We start from the raw sequence: 22,161 nt of genomic DNA, 5'->3' as shown, positions 1-22,161 counted from the left end.
TAGCTCTAAGCAGTCAATCTCCATTACCACGTGTGAGAAGCCACGAAGTTGAGCGAAGATCATCCCCTCCCGAAAAGCTAAAAGTTCTGCAATGAACGGGTCGGTGACACCCGATAGGGGCTTACTCCATGCTCCAAGAAACGAAAGGTGCGACCGCGCCACCCCTCCCGCTCCTGCCTTCATGTTCTCAATACTGACAGCAACATTCGTGTTTTATAGTAACCCAACCTGCCTCGGGCGAGCGCCAACACTGAGCTTCCGAGCCCTTCTTGCGCGATGGTGGAAGGTCCAGAATAGCCAAAGTTTCATGAATCCACTTCAGGGCTTGAACTGGGTCATAGCCATCGCGATCATGAGTCCAACAGTTGCGTGAGGACCATATACTATGCATGATCGTGACAATCCTGTAGCGGTCTTCCTCTGCGAACTGAGAATCCATAAGAATATCCTGTGCCCAAGTATCCGGATGCAAACGAGGTAGACGAAGCTGAAATCTATCTGCAGCTGCAATCCAGAACGGCCTTGCATGCGAGCAGTGAACTAGTGCATGAAGCAAGTTTTCATCCATTGCTTTGCAGATAGCACACCGGCCCAATGGCTTGATGTGTCGGTATTGCAAAGTGACTGAATCTGGTAGTATTCCCCGGAGAACTCTCCACCAGAATACGTGGACTTTTGGAACCACATGTAATTTCCAAAGGGCATCCCACATCTGTTTGTTAGCTGATGAAGTTTCTGTAATCGTCCCTTCCTCTAGAGCGTGGTGCTCGTTCCGAGTCACAAGAGAGTGATACACGGATTTTACAGAGTAGTTGCCAGATTTCTCTAAGGCCCATGTCAAAGAATCTTGACCACCGTTGCTGTTAAGGGGTATATTGAGGATAGCTTCAACATCCGGTTGCAAGAAATTTTCTTGAATGATTTCCACATTCCAGCTGTGATGAAGCATGGACTAGCGAGATGCTAATTCGCGCGTGTAGATGGCCCGATCTTTCACGGCGATGCTTGTTCAACTGTTCTTCCACCTGGTCCCTCAACCTCCAATAATAAGATTCACCCGTGTACGAAAATACACGAACAAAAATAACGATCCCCTCGGATCAGCACGTAGGCGCCGATATGATGATCAACCCTCCGTCGCTAGTGGATTTTTTCGATGAAACAAATCACAGAAAATACTCACAATTGGGTCGTCCGAAACATGGACGTTTTCTGACTTTTTTTCATAACTCACCGATAAACAAAAACTGCCCTAGTTACATGGACGCAAGGCCTTTTATATGGCCGATCCTCACGTGCACGTACATGACCTAATGGTCAAACGACCTGGACTCCTATGTACGTACTACTAGTACGATTAGTACAAAGAACTAGGAAAGTAATTTAAAAGCTCACGTTCAACTACCTAAAAAGATAAAGATAATCTATTAAATATAAAAAAAAAGAATTTATCCCTTGACAGATCCTCTCTTGTACGCATGCAGTTTTAAATGGAAGCTGCCGATTTTGATATATTCTGGAGGTGTACGGAAGGTAGGAACCACCTTGATGGGCGCTGGATTCTGCCAGATTGTTCGGTTATTTCCATGATAAGTGGCAGATATTTCTGGTGAGATTTTATATAGTTCACCTCCAGCTCTACGGTCACATAATTCATGTACACGCATCACACTTGGGTATATATGATTATGTTTCAAGTTGTCTCCTTGATTTGCCACGCTCACAAAACCAGGTCCACATACCATGCGCATTTTTCCATCTCTACATCGTCGCAAATTAGGCAAATGAACACCAGTCTTCTCGGCAATAATGTTACTGATGCCCGCCTTCATCTGCATCGCGCCCATGACACGTTTTGCAACAAAATAACCTGACTTGGAAATTAAATTGGCGTTCGCTTCTTTGACATCTTTAGCTCGAACCATAACCGTATCATCCTCTCTTCCTTGAAGAGAAACCGTCCTCGGTTTCGAATCCAATTTCTGTCCAAGCGTTCTTTCCAAAACTGGCTTATCTCTGGCGATTGCACTATTCGGCATCGGCTTTAGCACGTATTTCCTCCCATCATGCATAAATGTGTATGTGTTCGATCTTCCAGCATGTACTGCATCATGATCGAATTGCCAAGGTCTTCCTAATAGCAAATGACACGCATCCATAGGCACAACGTCACAATCCACCTTGTCAATGTAATTTCCAACAGCAAATGTCACACGTACTTTATGTGTAATCTTTAGTTTTCCAGAGTTGTATAGCCACTTCACATGGTGCGGCTGAGGATGCCGCCACATAGACAAACCCAATTCTTGCACAAGATCTTTGCTAATGGCGTTGGTAAAACTGCCACCGTCAATTATCATCTTGCATGCACGGTCCTTGATCTTGCACTGTGTTTTAAAAACACTCCACCGCTGTCCCTTTGCACCACAATCATCTTTCACCTTCTCCACCAAAAGATTTAGCCCCTTCATCGGTGCATCAACTTCTTTTATTTCTTCTACCTCTTCTCTTCTTTCTCGCAAACGATCTTTCCAATCAGCAGCGAACACATCTGTTGGCATGGGAATAAAACAAAATTGTTTGCCCTTCCGTGATAAAGAATAACTATTTTTCTTGACATCCCGAACAACCCCAACACGCTTGCACCATGGGTGCCCAAGTAGTAGATGGCACGACACCATGGACACAGGACAAACATGAAAAAATTCCGCACAACAATATTTTCCCAGATCAAAAATTAGCAAAATCTGATGCGTAATTTTGATTTCACCTTTGAACCACTTCAGCATGTACGGTCTTTCAAGAGGCGCCATCTTCAGCCCCAATTTTTCCACCACCTCGATGCTCACCATATTGACTGCGGTACTCTCATCGATTGTCAGATTGACACGTCGTTCGTTCACGACGCAACGAGTGTGAAAAAGAGTGACCTCGCCAATGCCTTCCTCCTCCATCAATATGTTCCTGCTCAACATGTTGATGCTTGACTCCGCAGATGATATTACAAACTGAATCGCCGTGACTAACCTTTGCTCTGATACCACTTGATGAAGCACGGACTAGCGAGATGCTAATTCGCGCGTGTAGATGGCCCGATCTTTCACGGCGATGCTTGTTCAACTGTTCTTCCACCTGGTCCCTCAACCTCCAATAATAAGATTCACCCGTGTACGAAAATACACGAACAAAAATAACGATCCCCTCGGATCAGCACGTAGGCGCCGATATGATGATCAACCCTCCGTCGCTAGTGGATTTTCTCGATGAAACAAATCACAGAAAATACTCACAATTGGGTCGTCCGAAACATGGACGTTTTCTGACTTTTTTTCATAACTCACCGATAAACAAAAACTGCCCTAGTTACATGGACGCAAGGCCTTTTATATGGCCGATCCTCACGTGCACGTACATGACCTAATGGTCAAACGACCTGGACTCCTATGTACGTACTACTAGTACGATTAGTACAAAGAACTAGGAAAGTAATTTAAAAGCTCACGTTCAACTACCTAAAAAGATAAAGATAATCTATTAAATATAAAAAAAAAGAATTTATCCCTTGACAGATCCTCTCTTGTACGCATGCAGTTTTAAATGGAAGCTGCCGATTTTGATATATTCTGGAGGTGTACGGAAGGTAGGAACCACCTTGATGGGCGCTGGATTCTGCCAGATTGTTCGGTTATTTCCATGATAAGTGGCAGATATTTCTGGTGAGATTTTATATAGTTCACCTCCAGCTCTACGGTCACATAATTCATGTACACGCATCACACTTGGGTATATATGATTATGTTTCAAGTTGTCTTCTTGATTTGCCACGCTCACAAAACCAGGTCCACATACCATGCGCATTTTTCCATCTCTACATCGTCGCAAATTAGGCAAATGAACACCAGTCTTCTCGGCAATAATGTTACTGATGCCCGCCTTCATCTGCATCGCGCCCATGACACGTTTTGCAACAAAATAACCTGACTTGGAAATTAAATTGGCGTTCGCTTCTTTGACATCTTTAGCTCGAACCATGACCGTATCAAGCTGCCTGTGTAATCATCTATCAGTTCTGAGACCGTGGCTAGTGTGGAAGAGCCAAGGCGCCCCATCGGTTTCAGAAAAAGATTGCCAGGGATCCAGGGATCTGTCCAAGTGGAGATAGTGGAGCCGTCTCCAACTCTTTTGATAAGCCCGACTTCAAGGGCCTTTCTCCCCGCAATAATTGCTTTCCATGTAGCCGAGACTCGAGCAGGAGCACTCGCATTGAGGAAGTCAGTGTGTGGATAATATTTTCCCTTGAGCACTCGCGAGCACAAAGACTCCGGTTTGGTGAGAAGACGCCAACCATGTTTCCCGAGCATTGCGAGATTGAACACCTGCATGTCACGGAACCCCATGCCGCCTTTCACTTTGTTGTCGCAAGTTTATCCCAAGAGAGCCAGTGGAGTGTACGTTTGTCTATGGAACTCCTCCACCAATATTTGTCCACGCATGAAATAATACTCTTGCACACCTTTTTTGTGAGCAGAAAGCAGCTCATACTGTAGGTAGGAATGGCTTGAACCACTGTTTTGAGCAAAACCTCTCGTGCCGCACAAGCCATGTTCCTTTCAGAACAGCCGTGTAACTTACTTCGACATCGATCAACAATATGATCAAACGTCCCACTAGTTATCTTGCCAATAGCTGTAGGTAAGCCCAAGTAGCATTCCGAGAAGGCCTCAACATGTATATCCAAAGATTGCTTGAGCGCCTGCCGTGTGGGTTGATGTGTATTGGCACTAAAAAATATAGAGCTTTTCTCCCTATTCACTGCTTGTCCGGAACAATCAGCGTAAATCCGGAGAATATCGTTCAGTCTATCCGCACTCTGGGTTTGCGCATTCAGGAAGATAAGACAGTCGTCAGCGAAAAGCAAGTGATTAACCCAAGGTGCATGGATACTCACCCTAATTCCTTGATCAATATGTGCTCCGCCAAAATTATTCAGAAGTGAGGTAAGGCCTTGAGCACACAGCAGGAAGAGGTACGGCGAGATGGGGCATCCTTGCCGTAAACCTCGTGAAGGAGTGAAATACGGTAGTAGCTCACCATTCACCTTAATCATGAACCGAACAGAAGTGACACATTTCATAACCAGCCGTATAAAAGCATCTCCAAAGCCCAGCCTTGTTAGCATTGCTTGGAGATAGTGCCATTCCACTCTGTCATAAGCCTTGAGCATGTCCAGTTTAACAGCACAACAACAATTCTTTCCCTTTTTCCTCCGCTTAATAGCATGAATAGTCTCATAGGCCACAAGTACATTATCTGTAATTAAGCGACCAGGTACAAATGCACTTTGCTCTTCCCCTATAATCTCGTCCAGGATGTCACGGAGTCTATTGGCAATTGCTTTGACTGCAATTTTGTAGAGCACCGGGCATAAGGCGATGGGACGAAATTGTGAGATTTTCTGCGGGTGTCGTACCTTAGGAATCAGCGTGATTGCAGTATCATTCAAACCTAGAGGTAACTCTCCCCCGTTCAGAAAGGCAAGCACGGCCATTGTTATATCCTCACCTAGAACATTCCAATGCCGTTGATAGAAGCCAGCCGTGAAGCCATCCACCCTCGGGGCCTTGGATGGTGCCATATCAAACAACGCCTTTTTCACCCCCTCCGCTTCATAAGGTCGTTGGATAAAGTCGTTCATAGCATTGGTGACACTGGGCTGTACACAGTCAAGTAACTCATTCATCGGCCGAAAACCCTGTGTTTGATACATGCCTTGAAAGAAATCACCAACTTCTTTTTTCACTTCCTCTGGCTCTTGCAATATCTGGCCGTTGGAGTTTTCCAAAGAAGTAATGCGGTTCTGTCTCTTACGCTGCGCGGCTTGTGCCTGAAAGTAGCCCGTGTTGCAGTCTCCCCCTTGTAGCCAGAGAACCCGCGAGCGCTGTTTGAGCCATATTTCTTCTTGGCGTAGAGCTTCACGCAGCTGAGGTGAAACGGACAGCTCCTCCTGCGAAGGGCCACGCCCCATCGAAGAGCTTCTCACGCGTTCTAGGCGCTTTTGGAGTGTGCGGACTTTCTTTGAGAGATTGCCGAACTCCCGTTCACCCCAGGCTCCTAGATCTTTTCGGACGATGGCCAAAGCATCGACCACTCCTTGTAAACCTTCCTGTCCAGCGCCAACCCGCCAAAGATCAATTTTAATCTGTATACTTTCGAAATGATAAAAAGGAGTAGGAAACAAATCTATATTACTGTTTCTTCATAATACAACATCACGCTCATTTTCGTTTTTCTGCTGACTACATCGACAATGCTATCTGACTTTCACAATTGGCCCTCGCATCGTCCATCAGGCGACTCGGGGGCGATTAGGGATCCACCGCGCCGCCTCCCCTTCCTTCCTCGCCGCCACCGGAGACGACCGCCGGGAAAGCCCGCGCGGGCGCCGGGGAAAGTGGCGGCGGGGATCTCGGCAATTCGATCGATCTCGCAGACCAGAGACTCGATCGGAGGCCTGCGGTTCCCGGGGCGCCTGCCCGGCAGGCGAGGCCGCGGATACGATGGACGTGGATGGAATCAGTGGAACAACGGCGGAGGGCACGCACGTCTTCGTCGGAAACCAATGGCAGCAAAACTTTAACCCACCACCCGGCGAGTTCGTCGAAGGCGCCACGGGACCGCACTACCGCCAGAGAGGTGGTCGGGGTGGGGGTGCTGGGTTCGGTCGTAATCCACCTCCGCGCCACCCCTATGTGCCCAAAACGGCTCCTAAGCTGACACTCCCGCCGGCGGGGACTGGCAGCGGGGCGGCCAAAGCGGCGGACGTCGCCGCTTCTTCCTTTGTAACACTGCCTGAGGCGGCGGCGGTTAAGGCATTGGCATCAATGTCTATTCTCACATCCACACCTACAGATGACAGAGATGCTCAAAGTGACAAAGGTAGCGATAAAGCAGAGATGGTGTGTGCTAATAAGGCAGTGCGTCAGAAGGAAAATATGAGCTGTTATTAATGTGGTGAGCCAGGTCACTTTGTGATTGATTGCATGAAGGTCTTGTGTGACATTTGCCTCAAACCTGGGCACTCATCGGATAATTGTGCTTTGCTTTCGGCTCCTAAGCCTGTGGTGACTGTATATGGTGTTTGCAACAATAAGCTTAGGTTCTTTGAAACTCCACGCACGGTCTCGGTGACCGCTCGCCGGGAGTGCTCGAAGTTCGGTCTAGTCAAGGTGACTAAGGGGACACTGACAGATGAGCAGGTGTCTCGGGAGCTCAGACGGTTGGTTTCGGAGTCCTTCCATTAGGCTCTTGTTCTGGTGGATGATTAGGTATGCAGAGTAGAGTTCACCAGGAGGAAGGACTTGGATCGTCTGTTGAAGTTTGGGTTCAACAAGGTGACTCGGAGCAAGTGTGCTCTCGAGTTTGATAAATGCAAAAAACCAGAGCCGACGGGATCACCATTGGAGCAGATCTGGGCCAGTCTGTCAGGCATAACAGAGGAACTGCTGAATGACTTCATTATTGTTTGGAGTCTCGGGTCTTTGTTTGGTAAAACTGAGAAGGTTGATATGCCTTTTACCCGTATGCATGGCACTGCGAGGATGCTAGTCAGTGTTATTGATTCGGAGTATGTTCCGGATTCTGTTCCGTGGGTGTATGATGGAGTGGTGCATGATATCCAGGTTGTGGTTGAGGAGGGCCATGCGACAGATAATGGCTCTACAAGTAAAGATGTGGACATGACCGACGGTGGTGATGACAACGGTAACAAAGAGGCGGAGGGAAAGTCTGGTGGTTTTGGTGGACAGAATCTACCGGTGGCAAAGCCCGCTCAGTCGGCGCAGCCGATGATTGATAAGGGGTTGGCCCCTTCTTCCACTCCCACAACTTCTCTGTGTTTTGGATCATTTCAGGCGATGTCAGCACCAAGTCGCTTATCGTGACTGAGTGGAGATGGAGGTGGAGAATGACATCATAGCCACAGACTCAATGGTTGAGTAGCAGGTGCAGGCGGAAGTGGTTCACATCGGGCAGGAGACCCAAGGGACTACTACGTCTTCCCCATTATCTTTGCCGCACACTTCTGCTAAGAGGGGGGATGGGCAGTCTTTTGAGGTTGCTCCACCACCTGTGGAGGAGGTGGCTTACACGACCGGTCGGTCGGATGTGCCATCTCCTACCCCGAGATCTTCATCATCATGATAGACTGGCACGCCACAGGAGGTGGCGTCCCGGTCTGGAGCGGGGGACCGCCTGCCTGACTTCAGCGCATGACCGACAGAGTGGACGACGCAGCAGAGGAGTCTGCGTCGATGCTATCTCCCATGGTTGCTGTCGCTGGGCACATGGTAGGCGGCCAAAGCTTGGGCGGAGTGACTATGGAGGAGGTGATAGCTTTTGGCGGGATCCCGGATCCTGCATCCGGGGGCGGGCGCTTTAGTCACCGGATTCAGTCTCAGCTTGATGCCGATGACATACAGATGGGGCGAGCGACGAGGGCCGCCAAGCTTTGAGATATTGAAGCAAATACAGGTATGTCAGTAAATACTAGTTGTTCCATTCTTCACTTTTCTGAACATGAGATTTTAGATAAAACTCACACCCAAGGGATATCTCTTGGTAGCAATGACAAAGAAATAACCAAATCCATTAATGATTTGTTAGACTTAGAAGCGGACAGAGCCATAGAGTTAATTCGAAATATGGCAGCAGACAAACCTTTGAATAATTCGGACATTAATAAGTTTGGGGTTACCGCTTTACAGTCACTATGTGAGTATTTGATTCCCGTGGAGGGAGTAGAAAATTAGGATGAGGATGTGGTTTCAGAGGGGTATATGGCCCCTCTGCAAACAGGTGTCAGTTCTACCATTGCCACTGGTCATGACGACGCAGAGGTGGTGAAGGATAAACCAACAAAAAAACCTGGAAGAGGAAGGTTTATCCTATATCAGCAATGCGTAGAAGTGCTAGAGTTAAACAAAAGAAAATAATGCCATGATGATCTATGAAAGGGATTTTTGGAATAGTAGAGGTCTACCGGACTTGGCTAAAAGAAGATTCCTTAGAGAAATGATACGTCTCCAACGTATCTATAATTTTTGAATGTTCCATGATGTTATATTATCATTCTTGGATGTTTTACAATCATTTTATAGCAACTCTATATCATTTTTGGGGACTAACCTATTGACATAGTGCCCAGTGCCACTTGCTATTTTTTGCTTGTTTTTTTACTTCGCAGAATATCCCTATCAAACGAAGTTCAAACACAACGAAACTTTTTGAAGATTTTTTTGGTCCAGAAGACGACTTGGGAGCCAAGGAAGCACTTGGGGGGAGGCCCGTGGGGCCCACAAGACATCAGGGCACGACAGAGGCCCCTGGCGCGCCCTTATGGGCTGTGGGGCCCACGGGGGTCTCCTCCACCGCCTCTCAGCTCTATAAATACCCAAATATTCCAGAAACCCTAGGGGAGTCGATGAAACAGAATTCCAGCCGCCACAAGTTCCATAACCACGAGATCCAATCTAGAGCCCTATTCTGGCACTCTATTGGAGGGGAACACGACCACAGAGGGGTTCATCGTCCTCATTGGTGCTCCTTCGATGATGCGTGAGTAGTTCACTATAGACTTACGGGTCCGTAGGTAGTAGCTAGATGGCTTCTTCTCTCTTTTTGATTCTCAATACAATGGTTTCTTGGAGATCTATTTGATGTAATGACTTTTTTTGCGGTGAGTTTGTTGGGATCCAATGAATTTGAGTTTATGATCAGATCTATATCCATGAATATTATTTGAGTTTTCTTTGATCTCTTATATGCATGATTATTTATAGCCTCGCATTTCTTCTTCAAATCTTTGGTTTAGTTAGGCCAACTAGATCGATTTTTCTTGCAATGGGAAGAGGTGCTTTGTGATGGGTTCGATCTTACGTGTCCTCACCCAATGATAGAAGGGGTAGCAAGGCACGTATGTACTGTTGCTATTAAGGATAAAAATATGGCGTCTATTACTACATGAATATATCTTGTCTACATCATGCCATCGTTCTTATTGCATTACTCTGTTTCTCCATGATTAATACATTAGATGCATGCTGGATAGCGGTCGATGTGTGGAGTAATAGTAGTAGATGTAGAATCGTTTCGGTCTACTAATCTTGGACGTGATGCCTATATTCATGATCATTGCCTTGGATATTGTCATAATTATTTGTTCTTCTATCAATTGCCCAACAATAATTTGTTTACCCACCGTATGCTATTTTCTCGAGAGAAGCCACTAGTGAAATCTATGGCCCCTGGGTCTATATTTTATCATATTGCTTTTAGATCTACCTTTTATCGTATTTGTTTTCAGATCTATCATTCAAAAAACCAAAAAATATCTTGCTGCACTTTTTCTTTACTTATTTTATTTCGTGTTCTATTCAGATCTATTTATCCAATATCATACAAACCAATCTTTCTTTTTACCGTGGAGGGATTGACAACCCCTCTTATTGAAGGAAATATGACCTAGAGGCAATAATAAAGTTGTTATTTATATTTCCTTATATCATGATAAATGTATATTATTCATGCTAGAATTGTATTAACCGGAAACTTGATACATGTGTGAATACATAGACAAAACAACGTGTCCCTAGTATGCCTCTACTTGATTAGCTCGTTAATCAAAGATGGTTAAGTTTCCTGACCATAGACATGTGTTGTCATTTGATGAACGAGATCACATCATTAGGAGAATGATGTGATGGACAAGACCCATCCGTTAGCTTAGCATAATGATCATTAAGTTTTATTGCTATTGCTTTCTTCATGACTTATACATATTCCTTTGACTATGAAATTATGCAACTCCCGAATATCGGAGGAACACCTTGTGTGCTATCAAACTTCACAACATAACTGGGTGATTACAAAGATGCTCTACAGGTGTCTCCGAAGGTGTTTGTTGGGTTGGCATAGATCGAGATTAGGATTTGTCACTCCGAGTATCAGAGAGGTATCTCTGGCCCCTCTCAGTAATGCACATCACAATAAGCCTTGCAAGCAATGTGACTAATAAGTTAGTTGCGGGATGATGCATTAATGAACGAGTAAAGAGACTTGTCGGTAACGAGATTGAACTAGGTATGAGGATACCGACGATCGAATCTCGGGCAAGTAACATACCGATGACAAAGGGAATAACGTATGTTGTCATTGCGGTTTGACCGGAAAAGATCTTCGTAGAATATGTAGGAACCAATATGAGCATCAAGGTTCCGCTGTTGGTTATTGACCAGAGATGTCTCAGTCATGTCTACATAGTTCTTGAACCCGTAGGGTCCGCACGCTTAAACGTTCGATGACGATTTGTATTATGAGTTATGTGTTTTGGTGACCAAAGATTGTTCGGAGTCCCGAATGAGATCACGGACATGACGAGGAGTCTCGAAATGGTCGAGAGGTAAAGATTGATATACTGGACGATAGTATTCGGACACCGGAATGGTTTTGAAGCGTTTCAGATATTTATCGGAGTACCGAGGGGTTACCGGAACCCCCCGGGAAAAGTATTGGGCCTCATGGGCCATAGGGGAGAGAGAGGGCAGCCCATAAGGGGGTGGCGCATGACTCCAAGGGGAGTCTGAGTAGGACAAGGGGAGAGGGCGCGGCCCCCTTTCCTTCTCCCCCCCTTTCCCCCTCCGTAAGAAGGAAGGGGGGGGGGGGCGACTAGGACTAGGAGTCCAAGTCGGTTCCCCCATGGTGCGCCCCTAGGGCCGGCCTCCTCCCTCTCCTCCTTTATATACGAGGGCAGGGGGGCACCCCAAATCACATCAATTGTTCTCTTAGCTGTGTGCGGTGCCCCCCTCCATAGTTTACTCCTTCGGTCATATTGTCGTAGTGCTTAGGCGAAGCCCTGCGTGGATCACATCACCATCACCGTCACCATGCCGTCGTGCTGACGAAATTCTCCCTCGGCACTTTGCTGGATCAAGAGTTCGATGGACGTCATTGAGCTGAATGTGTGCAAAACTTGGAGGTGCCGTATATTCGGTGCTTGATCGGTTGGATCGCGAAGACGTTCGACTGCATCAACTGCGTTAAGCTAACGCTTCCGTTTTTGGTCTACGAGGGTACGTGGACACACTCTTCCCCCCTTGTTGCTATGCATCTCCTAGATAGTTCTTGCGTGATCGTAGGATTTTTTTGAAATTGCATGCTACGTTCCCCAACAGTGGCATCCAAGCCATGTCTATGCGTAGATGATATGCACGAGTAGAACACAAAGAGTTGTGGGCGATCATAGTCATACTGCTTACCACCAACGTCTTATTTTGATTCGGCGGTATTGTTAGATGAAGCGGCCTGGACCAACCTTACATGACCACGTTCATGAGACCGGTTCCACCGACAGACATGCAACTTGTTTTGCATAAAGGTGGCTGGCGGGTGTCTGTTTCTCCAACTTTAGTTGAATCGAATTTGACTACGGCCGGTCCTTGTTGAAGGTTAAAACAACACACTTGACAAAAAGTCGTTGTGATTTTGATGCGTAGGTAAGAACGGTTCTTACTAGAAGCCCGTAGCAGCCACGTAAAACTTGCAACAACAAAGTAGAGGACGTCTAACTTGTTTTTGCAGGGCATGTTGTGATGTGATATGGTCAAGACATGATGTGATATACGTTATTGTATGAGATGATCATGTTATGTAAAAGTTATCGGCAACTGGCAGGAGCCTTATGGTTGTCGCTTTATTGTATGAAATGCAATCGCCATGTAATTGCTTTACTTTATCACTATGCGGTAGCGATAGTTATAGAAGCAATAATTGGCGAGGCGACAACAATGCTACGATGGAGATCAAGGTGTCAAGCCGGTGATGATGGAGATCATGACGGTGCTTTGGAGATGAAGATCAAAGGCCCAAGATGATGATGGCCATATCATGTCACATATTTTTTTATTGCATGTCATGTTTATCTTTTATGCATCTTATTTTGCTTAGAACAACGGTAGCATTATAAGATGATCCCTTAACTAAATTTCAAGGTATAGGTATTCTCCCCGAGTATGCACTGTTGCGAAAGTTCTTCGTGCTGAGATACCACGTGATGATCAGGTTGTTGGGGAACGTAGTAATTTCAAAAATTTCCTACGCACACGCAAGATCATGGTGATGCATAGCAACGAGAGGGGAGAGTGTTGTCCATGTACCCTCGTAGACCATAAGCGGAAGCGTTATGACAACACGGTTGATGTAGTCGTATGTCTTCACGATCCGACCGATCCAAGCACCGAACGTACGGCACCTCCGAGTTCAGCACACGTTCAACTCGATGACGATCCCCGGACTCCGATCCAGCAGGGTGTCGGGGATGAGTTCCGTCAGCACGATGGCGTGGTGACGATGATGATGTTCTACCGACGCAGGGCTTTGCCTAAACACCGCAATGATATGATCGAGGTGGAATATGGTGGAGGGGGGCACCGCACACGGCTAAGGAACGATCACGATGATCCACTTGTGTGTCTATGGGGTGCCCACTGCCCCTGTATATAAAGGAGTGGAGGAGGGGGAGGGCCGGCCCTCTCTATGGCGCGCCCTAGGGGAGTCCTACTCCCACCGGGGGTAGGATTCCCCCTTTCCTAGTAGAACTAGGAGCCCTTCCATGTAGTAGGAGTAGGAGAGAAGGAAAGGGAAGAGAGAAGGAAAGGAAGGAGGGGGCGCAGCCCCTCCCCCTAGTCCAATTCGGACTAGCCCTTGGGGTGCGCGCGGCCTGTCCTAGGCAACCCCTTTCTCTTTCCCGTACGGCCCAATAAGGCCCAATACTTCTCCCGGCGAATTCCCGTAACTCTTCGGTACTCTGAAAAATATCCGAATCACTTGGAACCTTTCCGAAGTCCAAATATAGTCGTCCAATATATCGATCTTTACATCTCGACCATTTCGAGACTCCTCGTCATGTTCCCGATCTCATCCGGGGCTCCGAACTCCTCTGGTACATCAAAACTCATAATAAAACTGTCATCGAAACCTTAAGCGTGCGGACCCTACGGGTTCGAGAACTATGTAGACATGACCGAGACACGTTTCTGGTCAATAACCAATAGCGGAACCTGGATGCTCATATTGGCTCCCACATATTCTACGAAGATCTTTATCGGTCAAACCGCATAACAACATACGTTGTTCCCTTTGTCATCAGTATGTTACTTGCCCGAGATTCGATCGTTGGTATCTCAATACCTAGTTCAATCTCGTTACTGGCAAGTCTCTTTACTCGTTATGTAATATATCATTCCGCAACTAACTCATTAGTCACATTGCTTGCAAGGCTTATAGTGATGTGCATTACTGAGAGGGCCCAGAGATACCTCTCCGACAATCGGAGTGACAAATCGTAATCTCGAAATACGCCAACTCAACATGTACCTTCAGAGACACCTGTAGAGATCCTTTATAATCACCCAGTTACGTTGTGACGTTTGGTAGCACACAAAGTGTTCCTCCGGTAAACAGGAGTTGCATAATCTCATAGTTGTAGGAACATTGTATAAGTCATGAAGAAAGCAATATCAACATACTAAACGATCAAGTGCTAGGCTAACGGAATGGGTCAAGTCAATCACATCATTCTCCTAATGATGTGATCCCGTTAATCAAATGACAACTCATGTCTATGGCCAGGAAACTTAACCATCTTTGATTCAACGAGCTAGTCAAGTAGAGGCATACTAGTGACACTATGTTTGTCTATGTATTCACACATGTATTATGTTTCCGGTTAATACAATTCTAGCATGAATAATAAACATTTATCATGATATATGGAAATAAATAATAACTTTATTATTGCCTCTAGGGCATATTTCCTTCAGTCTCCCACTTGCAATAGAGTCAATAATCTAGTTCACATCGCCATGTGATTTAACACCAATATTCATATCTGTATATGATTAACACCCATAGTTCACATCGTCATGTGACCAACACCCAAAGAGTTTACTAGACTCAATAATCTAGTTCACATCGCTATGTGATTAACACCCAAAAGAGTACTAAGGTGTGATCATGTTTTGCTCGTGAGAGAGACTTAGTCAACGGGTCTGTCATATTTAGAGCCGTATGTATTTTGCAAATATTCTATGACTACAATGTTCTGCACGGAGCTACTCTAGCTAATTGCTCTTACTTTCAATATGTATCCAGATTGAGACTTAGAGTCATCTGGATCGGTGTAAAAGCTTGCACCGATGTAACTCTTTACGCCGGGCTCTTTTATCACCTCCATAATCGAGAAATATTTCCTTAGTCCTCACTAAGGATATTCTTGACCAATGTCCAGTGATCTACTCCTAGATCACTATTGTACTCCCTTGCCAAATTCAGAGCAAGGTATACAATAGGTCTGGTACATTGCATAGCATACTTTATAGAACCTATGACTGAGGCATGGGGAATGACTTTCATTCTCTTTTCTATTTTCTGCCGTGGTCGGGATTTGAGTCTTACTCAGTTTCACACCTTTGCAACACAGGCAAGAACTCTTTCTTTGACTGTTCCATTTTGAACTACTTCAAAATCTTGACAAGGTATGTACTTATTGAAAAACTAATCAAGCGTCTTGATCTATCTCAATAGATTTTGATGCTCAATATGTATGTAGCTTTACTGAGGTCTTTCTTTTAAAGAACTCTTTTCAAATACTCCTTTATGCTTTACAGAAAAATTCTACATCATTTCTGATCAACAATATGTTACTCACATATATTTATCAGAAAGGCGGTAGTGCTCCCACTCACTTTATTGTAAATACAGGCTTCACCGCAAGTCTGTATAAAACTATATGCTTTGATCAACTTATCAAAGTGTATATTCCAACTCTGAGATGCTTGCACCAGTCCATAGATGGATCGCTGGAGCTTGCACATTTTGTTAGCACCTTTAGGATTGACAAAACCTTCTATCATATACAACTCTTCTTTAATAAATCCATTAAGGAATGTAGTTTTGACATCCATTTGCCAAATTTCATAAAATGTGGCAATTGCTAACATGATTCGGACAGACTTTTAAGCATCGATACGAGTGAGAAAATCTCATTGTATTCAACACCTTGAACTTTGTCAAAAACCTTTTTCGACAAGTCTAGCTTTGTAGATAGTAACACTACTATCAGCATCCGTCTTCCTCTTGAAGATCCATTTATTTTCTATGGCTTGCCGATCATCAGGCAAGTCCACCAAAGTTCACACTTTGTTCTCATACATGGATCCCATCTCAGATTTCATGGCCTCAAACCATTTTGTGGAATCTGGGCTCATCATCGCTTCCTCATAGTTCGTAGGTTCATCATGGTCTAGTAACATGATTTCTAGAATAGGATTACCGTACCACTCTAGTGTGGATCTTAATCTGGAAGATCTACAAAGTTCGGTAGTAACTTGATCTGAAGCTTCATGATCATTATCATTAGCTTCCTCACTAATTGGTGTAGGAATCACTAGAACTGATTTCTGTGATGAACTACTTTCCAATTGGGGAGAAGGTACAAATTACCTTATCAAGCTCTACTTTCCTCCCACTCATTTCTTTCAAGAGAAACTCCTTCTCTAGAAAGGATCCATTATTAGCAATGAATGTTTCGCCTTCGGATCTGTGATAGAAGGTGTACCCAATAGTTTCCTTTGGGTGTTCTATGAAGACATACTTCTCCGATTTGTGTTTAAACTTATCAGGTTGAAAACCTTTTTCACATAAGAATCGCAACTCCAAACTTTAAGAAACGACATCTTAGGTTTACTGCTAAACCATAGTTCATACGGTGTCGTCTCAACGGATTTAGATGGTGCCATATTTAAAGTGAATGCAGCTATCTCTAATGCATAACTCCAAAATGATAGTGGTAAATCGGTAAGATACATCATAGATCGCACCATATCCAATAAAGTGCGGTTACGACGTTCGGACACACCATTACGCTGTGGTGTTCCATGTGGCGTGAGCTGTGAAACTATTCCACATTGTTTTATATGAAGGCCAAACTCGTAACTCAAATATTCTCCTCCACGATCAGATCGTAGAAACTTTATTTTCTTGTTACGATGATTCTCCACTTTACTCTGAAATTCTTTGAACTTTTCAAATGTTTCAGACTTGTGTTTCATTAAGTAGATATACCCATATCTGCTCAAATCATCTATGAAGGTCAAAAAATAATGATACTTGCCACGAGCATTAACATTCATTGGATCACATACATCGGTATGTATTATTTCCAATAAGTCAGTAGCTCGTTCCATTTTTCTAGAGAACGGAGTTTTAGTCATCTTGCCCATAAGGCACGGTTCGCAAGCATCAAATGATTCATAACCAAGTGATTCCAAAAATCCATCTTTATGGAGTTTCTTCATGCGCTTTACACCGATATGACCCAAACGGCTGTGCCACAAATAAGTTGCACTATCATTATTAACTTTGCATCTTTTGGCATCAATATTATGAATATGTGTATCACTACGATCGAGATCCAACAAACTATTTTCATTGGGTGTATAATCATCGAAGGTCTTATTCATGTAAACAGAATAACAATTATTCTTTAACTTCAAATGAATAACCGTATCACAATAAACATGATCAAATCATATTCATGCTCAACGCAAATGCCAAATAACATTTATTTAGGTTTAACACTAATCCCGAAAGTACAGGGAGTGTGCGATGATGATCATATCAATCTTGGAACTACTTCCAACACTCATCGTCACTTCCCCTTCAACTAGTCTCTGTCTATTCTGTAACTCCTGTTTCGAGTTACTAGTCTTAGCAACCGAACAAGTATCAAATACTCAGGGGCTACTATAAACACTAGTAAGGCACACATCAATAACCTGTATATCAAATATACCCTTGTTCACTTTGCCATCCTTCTTATCCACCAAATATTCAGGGCATTTCTGCTTCCAGTGACCATTTCCTTTGCAGTGTAAGCACTTAGTTTCAGGCTTTGGTCCAGCTTTGGTCTTCTTCACGAGAGTGACAACTTTTTTTCCATTCTACTCGAAGTTTCCCTTTCTTTCCCTTTGCACTTTTATTGAAACTAGTGGTCTTATCAATCATCAACACTTGATGCTCTTTCTTGATTTCTAACTTCATCGATTTCAACATCACGAAGAGCTCGGGAATCGTTTTCGTCATCCCTTGCATACTATAGTTCATCACGAAGTTCTAGTAACTTAGTGATGGTGACTAGGGAATTCTGTTAATCACTATCTTATCTGGAAGATTAACTCCCACTTGATTCAAGCGATTGAAGTACCCAGATAATCTGAGCACATGCTCACTAGTTGAGCGATTCTCCTCCATCTTTTAGCTATAGAACTTGTTGGAGACTTCATATCTCTCAACTCGGGTATTTGCTGGAAATATTAACTTCAACTCCTGGAACATCTCATATGGTCCATGACGTTCAAAACGTCTTTGAAGTCCCGATTCTAAGCTGTTAAGCATGGTGCACTAAACTATCAAGTAGTCATCATATTGAGCTAGCAAACGTTCATAACGTCTGCATCTGCTCCTACAATAGGTCTGTCACCTAGCGGTGCATTAAGGACATAATTCTTCTGTGCAGCAATGAGGATAAACCTCAGATCACGGATCCAATCCGCATCATTGCTACTAACATTTTTCAACACAATTTTCTCTAGGATCATATCAAAATAAACATATGAAAGCAACAACGCGAGCTATTGATCTACAATATAATTTGCAAAATACTACCAGGACTAAGTTCATGATAAATTTAAGTTCAATTAATCATATTACTTAAGAACTCCCACTTAGACAGACATCTCTCTAGTCATCTAAGCGATCACGTGATCCAAATCAACTAAACCATGTCCGATCATCACGTGAGATGGAGTAGTTTTCAATGGTGAACATCACTATGTTGATCATATCTACTATATGATTCACGCTCGACCTTTCGGTCTCTGTGTTCCGAGGCCATATCTGTATATGCTAGGCTCGTCAAGTTTAACCTGAGTATTCCGCGTGTGCAACTGTTTTGCACCCGTTGTATTTGAACGTAGAGCCTATCACACCCGATCATCACGTGGTGTCTCAGCACGAAGAACTTTCGCTACAGTGCATACTCAGGGAGAACACTTCTTGATAATTTAGTGAGAGATCATCTTAAAATGCTACCGTCAATCAAAGCAAGATAAGATGCATAAAGGATAAACATCACATGCAATCAATATAAGTGATATGATATGGCCATCATCATCTTGTGCTTGTGATCTCCATCTCCGAAGCACCGTCGTGATCACCATCGTCACCGGCGCGACACCTTGATCTCCATCGTAGCATCGTTGTCGTTACGCCATCTATTGCTTCTACGACTATCGCTACCGCTTAGTGATAAAGTAAAGCAATTACAGGGCGTTTGCATTTCATACAATAAAGCAACAACCATATGGCTCCAGCCAGTTGCCGATAACTTCGGTTACAAAACATGATCATCTTATACAATAAAATATAGCATCACGTCTTGACCATATCACATCACAACATGCCCTGAAAAAACAAGTTAGACGTCCTCTACTTTGTTATTGCAAATTTTACGTGGCTGCTACGGGCTGAGCAAGAACCGTTCTTACCTACGCATCAAAACCACAACGATATTCGTCAAGTTAGTGTTGTTTTAACCTTTGCAAGGACCAGGCGTAGCCACACTCGGTTCAACTAAAGTTAGAGAAACAGACACCCGCCAGCCACCTGTGTGCAAAGCACGTCGGTAGAACAAGTCTCGCGTAAGCGTACGCGTAATGTCGGTCCGGGCCGCTTCATCCAACAATACCGCTGAACCAAAGTATGACATGCTAGTAAGCAGTATGACTTGTATCGCCCACAACTCACTTGTGTTCTACTCGTGCATATAACATCTACGCATAAAACTAGGCTCTGATACCACTGTTGGGGAACGTAGTAATTTCAAAAATTTCCTACGCACACGCAAGATCATGGTGATGCATAGCAACGAGAGGGGAGAGTGTTGTCCACATACCCTCGTAGACCGTAAGCGGAAGCGTTATGACAACGCGGTTGATGTAGTCGTACGTCTTCATCCGACCGATCCAAGCACCGAACGTACGGCACCTCCGAGTTCAGCACACGTTCAGCTCGATGACGATCCCCGGACTCCAATCCAGGAGGGTGTCGGGGATGAGTTCCATCAGCATGATGCCGTGGTGACGATGATGATGTTCTACCAACGCAGGGCTTCGCCTAAGCACCACAATAATATGACCGAGGTGGAATATGGTGGAGGGGGGCACCGCACACGGCTAAGGAACGATCATGATGATCAACTTGTGTGTCTATGGGGTGCCCCCTGCCCCCGTATATAAAGGAGTGGAGGAGGGGGAGGGCTGGCCCTCTCTATGGCGCGCCCTAGGGGAGTCCTACTCCCACCGGGAGTAGGATTCCCCCTTTCCTAGTAGAACTAGGAGCCCTTCCATGTAGTAGGAGTAGGAGAGAAGGAAAGGGAAGAGAGAAGGGAAGGAAGGAGGGGGCGCAGCCCCTCCCCCTAGTCCAATTCGGACTAGACCTTGGGGGGGGGGGGGCGGCCTGCCCTAGGCAGCCCCTCTCTCTTTCCTGTATGGCCCAATAAGGCCCAATACTTCTCCCGGCAAATTCCCGTAACTCTCCGGTACTCCGAAAAATACTCGAATCACTTGGAACCTTTCCGAAGTACGAATATAGTCGTCCAATATATCGATCTTTACGTCTCGACCATTTCGAGACTCCTCGTCATGTTCCCGATCTCATCCGGGACTCCGAACTCCTTCGATACATCAAAACTCATAAACTCATAATAAACTGTCATCGAAACCTTAAGCCTGTGGACCCTACGGGTTCGAGAACTATGTAGACATGACCGAGACACGTTTCTGGTCAATAACCAATAGCGGAACCTGGATGCTCATATTGGCTCCCACATATTCTAGAAGATCTTTATCGGTCAAACCGCATAACAACATACGTTGTTCCCTTTGTCATTGGTATGTTACTTGCCTGAGATTCGATCATTGGTATCTCAATACCTAGTTCAATCTCGTTACCGGCAAGTCTCTTTACTCGTTATGTAATGCATCATTCCACAACTAACTCATTAGTCATATTGCTTTCAAGGCTTATAGTGATGTGCATTACCGAGAGGGCCCAGAGATACCTCTCCGACAATCGGAGTGACAAATCGTAATCTCGAAATACGCCAACTCAACATGTACCTTCGGAGACACCTGTAGAGCTCCTTTATAATCACCCAGTTACGTTGTCATGTTTGGTAGCACACAAAGTGTTCCTCCGGTAAACGGGAGTTGCATAATCTCATAGTTGTAGGAACTTTGTATAAGTCATGAAGAAAGCAATATCGACATACTAAACGATCAAGTGCTAGGCTAACGGAATGGGTCAAGTCAATCACATCATTCTCCTAATGATGTGATCCCGTTAATCAAATGACAACTCATGTCTATGGCCAGGAAACTTAACCATCTTTGATTCAACAAGCTAGTCAAGTGGAGGCATACTAGTGACACTATGTTTGTCTATGTATTCACACATGTATTATGTTTCCGGTTAATACAATTCTAGCATGAATAATAAACATTTATCATGATATAAGGAAATAAACAATAACTTTATTATTGCCTCTAGGGCATATTTCCTTCACAGGTGTGATAGGCTCTACGTTCACATACAACGAGTGCAAGCTAGTTTTGCACATGCAGAATACTCGGGTTAAACTTGACGAGCCTAGCATGTATATTCATGGCCTCGGAACACTGGAGACCGAAAGGTCGAACGTGAGTCATGTAGTAGATATGATCAACATAGAGATGTTCACCATTGATGACTACTCCATCTCATGTGATGATCGGACATGGTTTAGTTGATTTGGAACACGTATCATTTAGATGACTGGAGGGATGTCTATCTAAGTGGGAGTTCTTTAGTAATATGATTAATCGAACTTAAATTTATCATGAACTTAGTCCTGATAGTTTTTGCATATCTATGTGTAAGTGCATCTAGTGCCACCCCTAGTTGGTTTTGGAGTATTGACGACAAACCTGGTTGAGGGACTAATGTGTTTGT

This window comes from Triticum dicoccoides, chromosome 2B (assembly GCF_002162155.2).
Source record: "Triticum dicoccoides isolate Atlit2015 ecotype Zavitan chromosome 2B, WEW_v2.0, whole genome shotgun sequence".
In the NCBI taxonomy this organism is placed as follows: Eukaryota; Viridiplantae; Streptophyta; class Magnoliopsida; order Poales; family Poaceae; genus Triticum; species Triticum dicoccoides.
Note: the sequence above shows the minus strand (reverse complement) of the source record.